We start from the raw sequence: 11,836 nt of genomic DNA, 5'->3' as shown, positions 1-11,836 counted from the left end.
AAACAGTGGAAATTCGTAACAGAGCCTCCTCAGAGAGAAAAGATCCACATACGCCCACCACATTTATATTTAGATTTTACGTTCTAAGGATGTAAAGCTTTTAGTCAGCTGAAGAATGTTTTGGGTTTTAGCAAACATTAACAATCCCAAGTGCAAAAATACTATCTTCAGGAGTTTTGGACTAAGCATGTTGTGAATTTAGAAGCATTGTTAAAAAGTTTGCTGCACAACTTATGTCTAGTGTAAATGGGAAAACATTAAATTGGATTTCAGTCTTCAAATGATGTACAGGTCCGTGACTTTGATAATACCTGCTGTAAGCAAAAAGGATTAGTGGCCTTTAGGCACTCACCAACTCAGTAAATAAAATAAATGGGACTGTAGAAAGGATAGTGAGTTTTAAGTCTTACTTTCATGTCCTGTTCAGAGTGGCAGAGGATGTTTTAACTTGAGTGATGCTGAATCACTGCTCAATACTGTGTTGAATCTATTCTTCATGTGTTTAAAAATGTAAAAAGATGGAAAGCTTTTCTTAAAACATTTATTTTATTGGTTACTTGGTTGTCAGTGAGACAAGTGCCCCTAGGAAAGAAGCCTAGGAGAGACCAAGCAACAGCATGGAGGTGGATGCAAGGCTAACAGATCTGATAAGGAGAGAATAAAAAAGAAGAGAAGAAATGCATGCGCAGTTCAGAATGAGGAAATGAGCACTGTAGTGATCAGTACAGTGGAATCTGTGACTGAATTGGAGTATATATATAGGCTGATATAAAAGGAAAACTGAATGGGTCATAAAAAGCTACTTCATAACCCTACTACCATGTGAGAAGAAAACACCATGTTGGAATGTTTTTCACTTTTTCCAGAGGTCCTGAAAGGTCTCCTGAATCAATTACCAGGACTTGGGGCTCATGGTACTGGATATGATCTGTGCCCTGCACCTTGTTTTGGTAATATGGGAACTACAACTTTCATTGCAGTTGTTTCTCCTCTTCATGCTGAGTCTTCAAATGCTTTTTTTGGGTGTTGATCTCAGATTAAAAAAATTTCAATAGACTGGAGCAGATCACCAGCATATTTAATGACATCTGTATCCTCTGACTGAAAATAGCATGCACGCATCTGGAGCTCATATGCAGCAGAGGGTGCAAAAGGGAAGCTCCCCCTGTCTTTTTTAGACATCAGGAGAAGCTCAAGAGGTGAGTTCAAGCTGCTGAAGTGTGTGTTTTCCTCTCCTGCCCTTGATGGGTCCTCGGTGAAAACCCTCACATTGACACGTTCACTTGAGAAGAGGTGGTGGTAATTCAGTTTGGTTTTATCAAACTCATATTAAGAGATATATCTCCTCTGTCCTTTTAGAAGCCTCTTCCTAACTCGACTTCATAGGGCCAGAGATCACAGGGCCATTCTTTAGGATGTTATGAGCTGCCTAAGTGACCTACTGAAGAGCTAGAAACAACTAGTGTATCAACAAGGTAGTAATTGTCTCTTTTCCAGCTGGCCCCTTTCAGTCCTGTTACACATTCCCACACACAAGGGCAGCAAAGGTAAATTGTGATGTAGTTTGCAAAACCTCATGTGAAAGGGGGCAAATCAGTCCTCCCTGTGCCGGCTCAGAAGACCTCGGACATCAGCTGAAATCCTCCCCAGAGTGTGTGTCTTGCCTCAACTAAGGTTTTGCTGTTTCAGCTTGAGGAAGCTGCCAGAGTATATTCAGCATGTTGAGTCCTTCTTCTTAGTTCTGCTACTGCTGAATTACCTGGTATTTGGCCAGTGATTGAACTTTTCTCTTCCTTGGTGTCTACTGTGAAAATGAGAACAACAAATCCAAAATCAGAGCAAGGTTGTGAATTAATTGAGTATCGGTTGCTTTGAGATTGTCATATAAAAAATGTTAAACAGCGGAGCTCTTCTTTGTAAAGTGACCTAATTTAAAAAACCTGAAAGGCAAAGATAATACCAGTACCTCTCTGAGATACTTTCTGGCTCTTTCCTTCACCTGACAGCATTGAAAAGGAAGCACAGATTAACCACAGTCCGGTGTTGAAAATGCATAAATAATTGTTTCCTAGAGCTCTGTTTTTACACTGTCCTTGCTGTTAGCTGGCCCCTGATGTTGGGAGGAAGGGAGAGGGGAGTATCTGGCACCCAGATTTGTAGGCCTGCGTGCAGGGCAGCCCTGTGACAGCTGCTGGAGATGTCACGGTGGCTGCCATAAGCTGCCAGCCCTCGCTGCCCTGCACAGCTCTGGGGCTGCACAGCTGGTGTGTGCTGCCACTGCCTGTGAAACCCAGCTCTGTATGGCCTGACAGAGGTCCCAACCCCTGCTGCAGCAGCAGTACACTGAACAACTGTAAATCCAAAAATTTCACTTTTGTAGGCCTGAATTAGAAAAAATTAATGAGGGAGATGAATATCTACAGCACTTAGAATAGCCAGGAGTTCCTGTCACACATGGAAAGCAGCTCTGCTATTCCCCAGTAGCATAACTTCCCATGCAGTACCCTGGTTTCTGCAGAAAGAGCCATCTGAAATTTGAATCCATCAAGAGCTAGTAGTAAAAGAAGTACTCTCTAATAGTAAAAGAAGGAAAAAAAATACTCTGGATCCACTGTAGTAGCACAAAAAAAAAGTCAAGCTATAAGAATGATAGATTCACTTTGCAGACAGGACATGTTGCAAATATCTTTACTTGAGACTGTTTCCAAAAAATCACCAAATGCCTAGTGAGAACAGCCTGGCTCTCAAAGGGGTGTCATTTTCCATGTGCCTTTTTTCCCAGTAAGCAACACTGGAAGGGGCTAATGGCCCATGCTTAGGAAATCTTGACAGTGGAGCAAGCTTGAAAAAACCCAAATCCAGCTCCTTCATTCTTCACCATCTGTATCCTCCTCTCTTTCCTAGGTTTCTCCTGTCTCTTGTCTCTTCTCAGCTGTCTTTTCTCTCACTGCTGCCAGTGCCAGGACCAGCCATGGTGCAGCAGGAGTGTGCCTGAGTGTGGCTGCAGCCTGCACGTTTTCTCTGTTACTGGAAGACAATAATAGAAAATGTCACCAGTAACTTCAGCTGAACAGCTTCTAGGACTCACTGCAGGCTGGAATAATGTCAGAAACATTTTTAAGGGGTTGATTTGCGCTCTCCAGGAATTCCTGGTGGGGACTCCAGTGAAAAGAGCAGACCCTGCTCCATCTCATCTCTGAGGCCTCAAAGCAGACTCAGGCTCTGGCTGCCCCCTGCCCACCCTTGGTAAAGCAGGGGTTGACATACACAATGCCAGTACTCTTTGCCAGCATTTTAACAAATGGCCTCTCATATGCCCTTGGGCTGTCACAAGCCCTCTGCAGTAGAGGGAATTGTATTTGTAGAAATAAGTGGGAGAAGAAGGCAGTGCTGCTTTTCCAACAAATGCATGTTAAATGCTCCTGGAAATGTCTATACTTCCACACATTCATTATTTGAGAGCAGATTAATGTGGCACAGTGTTTTGGGGAAGGAAGAGAGATGGAACATCATGCTTAAGTGCACATGTTTTTTAAATTCCTTTGCAGAAACTCAGTGCAGCTTGTATATCTTAAAAAATTGACATGTTTGTGTCACCCTAGGGGTGAGTCTTTTCCAACAGGAACAAGGTAGCAGTGTGTTGGAAGGTTTAGTTAGAACTGATCACCTCCAGTATCCCTTGTAGCTTGTAATGTAGGAGTTCTTTATGTGAACACATGCTGGAGTCATTCCCCATCCAAGAAAGAGATATTAAAACCCCAAACCCAGAAGTTCACTATTAGTTGTAAGTCTTTTTCACTAGGTATTTGCTTCCCCCCTTTTTTTCTGCTGCATGCTTTGTGTGATGTCCCAGCTCCCTGGCAGTTGTGGTACTACTTTACCTGGAGACCCTGTCTTGGGGATTTTTGCATTCCTGCTTCTCTGGAGACTCCTCTCCTTCCACTTGGATAACAAAACAGTTTTCATTCTTCATCACAGGATGCATCAGAGGTCCAGGTTCTCCTGACCTGCCACTCTCTCTGTGAAAGTGTCTGTGATGGCTTACTTTCCATCACCTGACTCAAGCCCCACCAAACACCTATGGGGCGGGGGGGAGAGGGAAGGTTTGCTCAGGTGTTCTTCCAGGGGTTTACCCAAGAAGGCAGCCAGCCAAAACTGTCAGCCTGAGCTGGAAATAGCAAGGATAGGCAAAGGTGGCAAGAGGTTTCATGCCAAAATTTGCAGTACAATAATTTACCAGAGTTGCTAGCAGCCCCAACAGAAATCGGGCCCCAATTATCTGCAGTATTGTGTGAGCATATGTATTGTGTGTGTGTGTACATATATCCACCAACATAGTGAGACTCTGCTTATCCTCGAGAATCAGCCATGTACACAGACAAAGGTAGAAGAAAGGAAATAATATTTCCTATCTTCCAGATGGGGCATTGAATTTTGTGTGGTTATTGTGACTGTGTAAATGAGGTAATTGCACACACGTGGTCTGCTGTAGGATTGCTGAGTGCACTCTTTGCAGTCAGTATTTTTAGGGACTTAAAGAGCATGAAAATACATAGCCGTTAAATAATCTTTATTTTAAAAATGACATTAAGAAGATAAGTAGTACACAATTTACTGAGGGGGGTGGTGGGGTGGTAAGGGAGGGGAACAGGACATCACTGGTGACTTCCTGGCAAAACAATTAAAGACACAAGCACCAAGCTGACACACAGATAAACATTTTAAGGGCACTGGTGTAATGAAGAATTTGGGTGGAGCTGCCTGCTTCCAACTGCTTGAACAAAGCAACTAACAAAGAAAAAATTACTAATTTTGATAGTAAGCTAAACATAAAGTTAACAAAACATCAGGTTTAGCATCTTAAAATGAGACTAAGCATGATGTTGTGGAAGCATTTGCTGACTAACTAGGGTTGGATGCTGAGAAGCAGTATTCTCTACTAGAGATCACAGATGCCTACATGTTTTCTTTCAGCCCTGTGTAAGGTGTTCATGCTGAGAATGTAAGTAAACAAGTATATCAGCTTTGTCATTTTGAAAGCATTTTGAATAGTAAGTACATTTCAGTTAGGAGCTGTGGCAATTAGGGAAAACAATTATTTGAGCTAGTAAGCTCAAGTAATCTTGACCTACTATGCTACACATATGCACTAGAGGTGTCACTCTCAGAGGTCTACACAGGAGCATCTTGGACATTTCTACTGATTCTTTCCCGCTTGTTAGAAAGACTGAACCAGTGACTGGTAGGTCATTGTCAGCTCTCCATTTTTGCCAGGGCAATAACCCAAAAGGTCATCAGCAAAAACATCCAAACCAGAGCCAGGCAATGAGGGGGTTGCCAAGCATTCAAGGATTTTATGGTCAAAACTGCTGCATGTGTGAGCACAACATGTGGTGTTGCAATACTGTGAGTCTGTGTTTCTTAATGCACTTACTGAAATTAGTAAGGACCACCACTGTCTGTTTAAAATCTCTGTGTCATAGTCTGACTCTCTATTTCAGTGTCATCAAGGTGTCAGCCAAAAATTCTGAGGTGGCAGTAAGATTTGCTATGGAAGAATCCAAAATATGTACAGCTTTTGGCCTCCTTTTGGGAAGGGGCTGATTGAGGAGTACAGTACATGTTGTTGGCCTTTATTTATTTTTAATGACTCATATTTTGGACCTTATTCCTGTTTGTCGTTCAATGCCAAACAGAAATTACTATTTAGGTCAAGCTGCTGTGTGGTACTAATAGAAGCAGACATCAGTTTTGTTGATGGATTTCACAGCTATGTGTTTTGCAGAATGAAGTTCCCTCTCTAGGCTACTTCTGACATTTAGCTGTGATGGTGTTAATACCAGCTTCCAGTGCTACCTCTGCTATTTTACTTGCACATGCTCAGCTGGGGAATATGGCTGGGAAGCTACCTTTCAGCTATAGCTTTTTTTTTTTCATGCAGACTCTGAGTACAGCATCTTCCGCTCCCAGATCCAGCTTTCAGGCCATTTCATGCTGCTGCTGCATGGTCCCAGCTCTTTCCTTTTCAGCTCTTCCTATGCATTGGTGTGATCCATGGTCCTCTTGGCCCGTCTGTGCCTGCTGCCAGCTTTGCTATGTTCTGCTTCTTTTACAGGGTTGTTTTCTAACTCTGACTCCCCTGGCTCTTGCTTAATGCTTCCTGATGAGTGACAGCTTTAGAGAGGAGCCTCAGCTCATGCCCTGAGGTTTGCAGCCTGTGTTCTGGTCCATGCCTCGACTCAGATGCTGGTGTGTCTCTGCAGTGAGGTTTGCTACACTGCTGCCCTGGAGCCAGTGCCTTGGGCATGCATGGAAACATGGAAACACCTGCTAGCTTAGGTGCCAGAAGGCTGGCACCAGCAAATGGGGTTGCTGCAAGCCTCTCATCCCTTCCCACCAGGTAACAGAGTGAATTGAAGTATCTCTGCAGTACAAAGCTGACACAACTTAAGAGCCACCATGACCCATTAGATGGTCCATGGGAATTGTTAGATAAAATTAAAGAGGGGTGGGGCTGGTTTGGCTGACTGCTGGTGTAACTGTGTGTGCAAGACTTCACTGAATTTCCTCCAGTTCTCATCATCTGAGTATTGGATCTCTACCTTCAACTCTGAGCATCAAGATTTCTGAAGATGGATCTTTAAACCAATTTATGCACAGATGCTCAGACCCTGAGCTACAGCCAAAGATATGGGCTGAGAGAGAAAGTACAAAAATGGATCTAAGGTACCTTTGAATTTCTGCATTATCTGTATTACTTTGCTTGCTCTGATTAAATGATACTTTAACTTGCAGACTAGCCAGACATGAGGTGGTTAGCAGTCCTAATGTCTAGAAGGCTGAACATACCTCTTAAGGCTACTATTTTCTTTCTTTCCATCCTCAGATTTTTCTGCAGGTAAGAGGAACCCTAAAATCACTTGATTTTTTTTCACTTTCTGAGAGGGCTGTGCTAACAGGAGCAACATGACTGAGCACAGCCTGATAATTAGGTCTGGTTTTACTTACATAGATAACAAGATGGTTTCTGTGAAATTTCCCAATCCCTTTCAAATGGATCCTCTTTTACAGTACATGTATGATATAAAATCCAACACTGCATTAATTTTCTCCTCCTGGTTTTGTCTCTTGTTTTTGTGTTTGGTTTTGTTCAGTGGGGTTTTCTTTCCTGGTCAATTTTTTCACCCAAACTTTACATGCAAAACAGTTGATGCCACCCTGAAACTCTCATAACAGAAAGATGTTCTTAGCACTTACTGCTTTGAGCTGATAGTTCTGCTCTGAACTAACAGTGTTAGTTGCAGCACCCACATTTAATCATAACTGTGCATATGGTTCAGCTCTCACAGATAATAGGGATGAGTATTTAGTAGCTAGAAAGATGTATTTTACTGAGACTTCGAAGCAGACCATTCAACCCAGAGCTAATGGCCTTTCAGAAATAAGGATTTATTTTATTTTACTGTCTTGTAGCTACAGTGATAAGGTATCCAGACTTGGGATTATTCCTTCATCCTTCCTGCAAGTGGCTGCAAAGGGCATGGAGGGAGTGGAGAAGACAGAGCTGGTCAGAAACTAATTCTGTCCCCTTCCCATGTAGGCCTTAATAGTAATGAAGGACCTTGGCAGAGAGGAGAGCAGACAAACATCCTGTATTTGTGGATGAAATCCCTGCTCACAGCCTAAATTAACTGTCAGAGATACCTAGGCTCCAAAACAAGTATTTCCAGTGCATGGGAACGGGCTCACCTTACTGCTGTGATCACAGCACAGGAGAAACAAGGTGCAAACTTCTCAGCATGACCAGAGCAGCCTGGTGGCTGTCTGGTGGGAAAAGCAGTCATACACTGCTCTGTGCCCCAGAGAGGAGGCAAAGCCTCCAGACCCAGCAATGACCTGAGCCTGGTGCTAAATCCTGTCTAAACAGGGTGCACTGCACCACACCTGAGCCCTTTCCATCACTCCCAGCCCTGAGCAGCCATCTGTCTGTTTGGGTTTGCTAAGTCAGTGAGGCCTTCTCCCCATAAATTCCCACTTTGCTTCTGGCATGACCTGGACTCTTTTCTCTGCCCTGCCTTGCAGAACCATCCCACCTCTTCCAGTCATGTTTCCTTTACTCTTCCTACAATGTTTTCAGAAATGTATATGAGCTATCCAATTACCTCACCCCTTGGTGAGGGAAGTTGGAGAGTACAGAGGTCAATAGACTGGGATCTCTTTCTGCCCAAACTGGTTCACCTGGATATTGGTTCCCAACCAGTCTTCCTCTGAGGTGGGGAAGGGGCAAGGCGAGAGGAAAGTAGGAGAAATCAGGAGCAGGAGGGCTTGTTCTGAAAGAATTAGGGGAAATTGCGCCAGGAAGGAAGTCTACCTATCTGTCCCTGGGAGCTGGGGTGATGCACATCTGATGGACAGCCATCCCTTTCTCCTCTGTATGCTCCCCGTTTCCAGGACAGTTTTAGGGCACTGAGCATCCAATCAAGAGGAAGAGGTGGATTAGGGGGAAGAGGAAGCAAGGAGCCAGCGGAGGACTGGCAGCACCTAATGAGTGTGTAGCATGGGATATCAGTTAACACTCCTCCTTCCATGGGGAACAGCTCTCTGTGAAGTTCTGGTCTTCCACTGCTATGCTCATTGGCCAGAGAAGATCCTGAGCGGGAAGAGAGCCATAAGAACCCTTGGATGCACCTGTCGCCTGTGTTTTCCAGAGAAAGGCTTTCCAGACTGGCTGTCAAGAAGGCTCTTTCCCATCTACACTGCACTCCGACCCTGATCTTTGAAGCTCTCCCTGTAAAGCCAAGGCTCAGCCTAATACTTTTAATCACCCCTACCAGTGTTTTTTTTCAGAAGCTATATTTATGACAATGTATACATTAGATACAGATTGCCTAATTTGCATAGGTGCCAGACACAGAGTTGCATGAAATTTGGCAGGTAAGCCCAGACGCAGAGGGTGTGAGTGTTGCAAAAGGGAGGAGACAGGGTCCTTGTTTGTGTTCCTGTGAGGATTGCTGCTGGCAGAGCAAAATGGGTTTAACTGGAAACCAAAAGGTTTCCGATCAAAGCTGTGAAAAGGCTTTAAAACACATTCTGCTCTCCTCCTGCACTGCACCAGTACTCTCTTATTCTTTGCTTTAAGCAAAAACTTCGACTGTGGTCAAATTATTATGCGTGTGAAGAAGGTGCCACAGGAGGCAGCTGCAGCAGGTTTTGGCAAATCAGGGAAGTGTGAGACATCCTGGTGGAACCTTGTCAGGTTTAGCAGTGATGGTTACACATTGTCTGCCTGCCATCTCCCCCACCTCCCTGATGGGGTCCTTGCCCTGGCAGTGGCCAAAGCAGGGGCTTGCTGCCTCAGCCCGCACAGACCCCACGGAGAAATTGCCTTTCTCAGCATCTGCTCGTTTCCCCTGCTGCTGGGACAGACGGCACTGGAGAGGGCACTGCAGACATGGGGGAGCTAAAGCGTTACAGATTGCTGCTGTTCAGGTCGGCAGAGCCCATCTGTCAGGGCCTTTAAAATGCATCAGTCCCAAGATGGAGGTTTCCAGTTCAAATCAAGCGGCTTTACTTTGATGTTATTCGGTAGAATCTGCTCATAATGAACCAAAACCTTGGATAGGCACCTCTGCCTAATCTAGCCAGGCAGTTCAGTGCATTAGCACAAGCAGCTTGCTGCTCTTCCCTGCAGAGTGGAGCAAGGTGGGGAACACACCTCATCCCTTCCTGTTCACAGCCCAGGGCTTTGTCTTAAGCCAATAACAATGGTGGGCTTGTGCAAAAACACCCAGCTGTAAATGAGAATATCCCTTGCAAATGCTCGAGTCCTGCTCTGCTACCTGGCAAAAGAGATTAATATTCTGTGACTATGATACCTCAAGAAGGGGAGATATGTTAGAGTTTTGTAGACCCTTTGCTCATGAATGAGAGGATCTATGTAGAGTTTAAGATGCCTTAAATCGTACACTTTTATGAGTTTTCTAAGTGGAAACATGGCAGAAATTTGCTAAAAAGCTAATTGAAATTTTGCCTGTTGGCAAAAGGCCAACTACAAGTAATTATATTGGAGGCACCTGTTGACAAGTGAGGTTACTTAAACCCTCTTTGATTTGATCACTTGTCTTTGGTAAGCAGAAGGCACATCATTGGACATTCTGCTGTCTGAGGATGACAGCAGACTGGGGATGTGGTTATCTGCCTTCACCTACTCCACTCTGAACACTCCCTCTCAGAGGCTGAGTGGGATGGCCAGAAAATAGGGAGGATGTGGTTTCTGAATTCTGAATCATGACAGTTTTCCCCCAATACTCTTATTTGTAGTAATGTAAAAATTACAGCCTGGTAACTAGACTGTACTTGGTCTCAGGCTCTATGGGCCTTGACACTAGCTTTTTAAATTTCAGGACTAACCAGACTAATCAAAACTTAATTAAAAGTTCTCCTAAATTGATACTCAATTGGAGGTCAAGCTGAGCAACAGCATTTTGGAAGTCATTCTGTTACTTACACTTCTGTTTGCATTTCTTCCCAAGGAACTCTTAAGTCCCACAGTAATTCTCTTTGTAAAACCTTGTAGTAGAGTCAGATTCAGGCTGCACACTAGAAACAGATAATATGAATGAAAATATTCCAGCAATTTGATCTTTGCTATTTCAACCTGTGTTTGAATAGATGACTCTCAGAAATTCCTTCCAGCCCTATTTGTTCCATTCTTCATAATACCTATGGGAACATGATGACTGTAATGAGGTGGATGTCTCTTGCTTGAAAATATTTATTTCTAACTGGTAAATCAGTTAATTACATGTGTACATGTGTAGTTAAAAAAAAAATAAACCAAATTTGAGTAACCAATAAAAAACAACCCCAAAAAAACTTTGTGAGGCCTCCAGAACCCTAATATGTACCTCAGAATAGCTGAACTCTATGTCTGTATTTTAGACAGTAAAGATATCATTAATTATTCTCAGATGAGGTTAGAGCACTTGGAAGGGAAATCTGGTACTTTTGTCAGTTTTTACCCAAGTCCTTTCTGGCTGGAGGGTTCAGCTGGTGCTTGGGTCACTTCTCTTCTGCATCTGGGTAACAGCAAGTGAACAAAGCCTCAAGTGATTAGCAGTGGTTCCTGCAGGACCCCAAGAGGTGGCTTTTAGAGATCTCTCAGCAGACTTCAGTTCTGCCTGGTGACAGGAATATCTGGGTTCCTGATCAGGACAAAACAGAGATGTAGTGCATGCCACAGATATTCCCCATGAGAACTTGTGCTTACAGCCTGAAGTTCTGCTGCACTAAGCACCAACTCCAGTAGTACGTACAGGATTAGATATTGGTGTAGTACCTGACCCTCTATGTAGTTTAACACCAAACTCAAATTCATTCATACATTCAAGCTTCACTTGATTTAATGATCACCTCTTCTAGTCTTTTCTCAAGTTAGCTGACTCATATAAACCTGTTACTACTGTGATATTAACCTTTTTCCTGGCTACTGTTCAGTTTATCTCTGAAATTCATCTTCAGGCTTTAGACCATTCTTGCTGTGAAAGCTGAGCAATACTAAAATGCAGAAATCTGACCATCACAGTACATCATAAACTGCCTACACCTCATGGAAAAATCTGACAGATGCCTTACTTAGAAATGCTTTGGTTTAGGTGTGTCATTCTATTTGGTTTTCTTAATACGTTGCTATGAAAACAGGGTCATGGTTTAGAATTTAATCTTTTCTCTGTTCCTGACTTCAGTTGTAACCTCTGTCCACGTCAAAATTAGCTGGAACTTCATCTTTACAGCACAGACCAGGTTTGAAAGAGATCTTTTAATCTTTTTTTTTTTT

This window comes from Molothrus aeneus, chromosome 6 (assembly GCF_037042795.1).
Source record: "Molothrus aeneus isolate 106 chromosome 6, BPBGC_Maene_1.0, whole genome shotgun sequence".
Lineage (NCBI taxonomy): Eukaryota > Metazoa > Chordata > Aves > Passeriformes > Icteridae > Molothrus > Molothrus aeneus.
The sequence above is the reverse complement of the archived record's forward strand: the minus strand, read 5'-3'. Positions refer to the sequence as shown.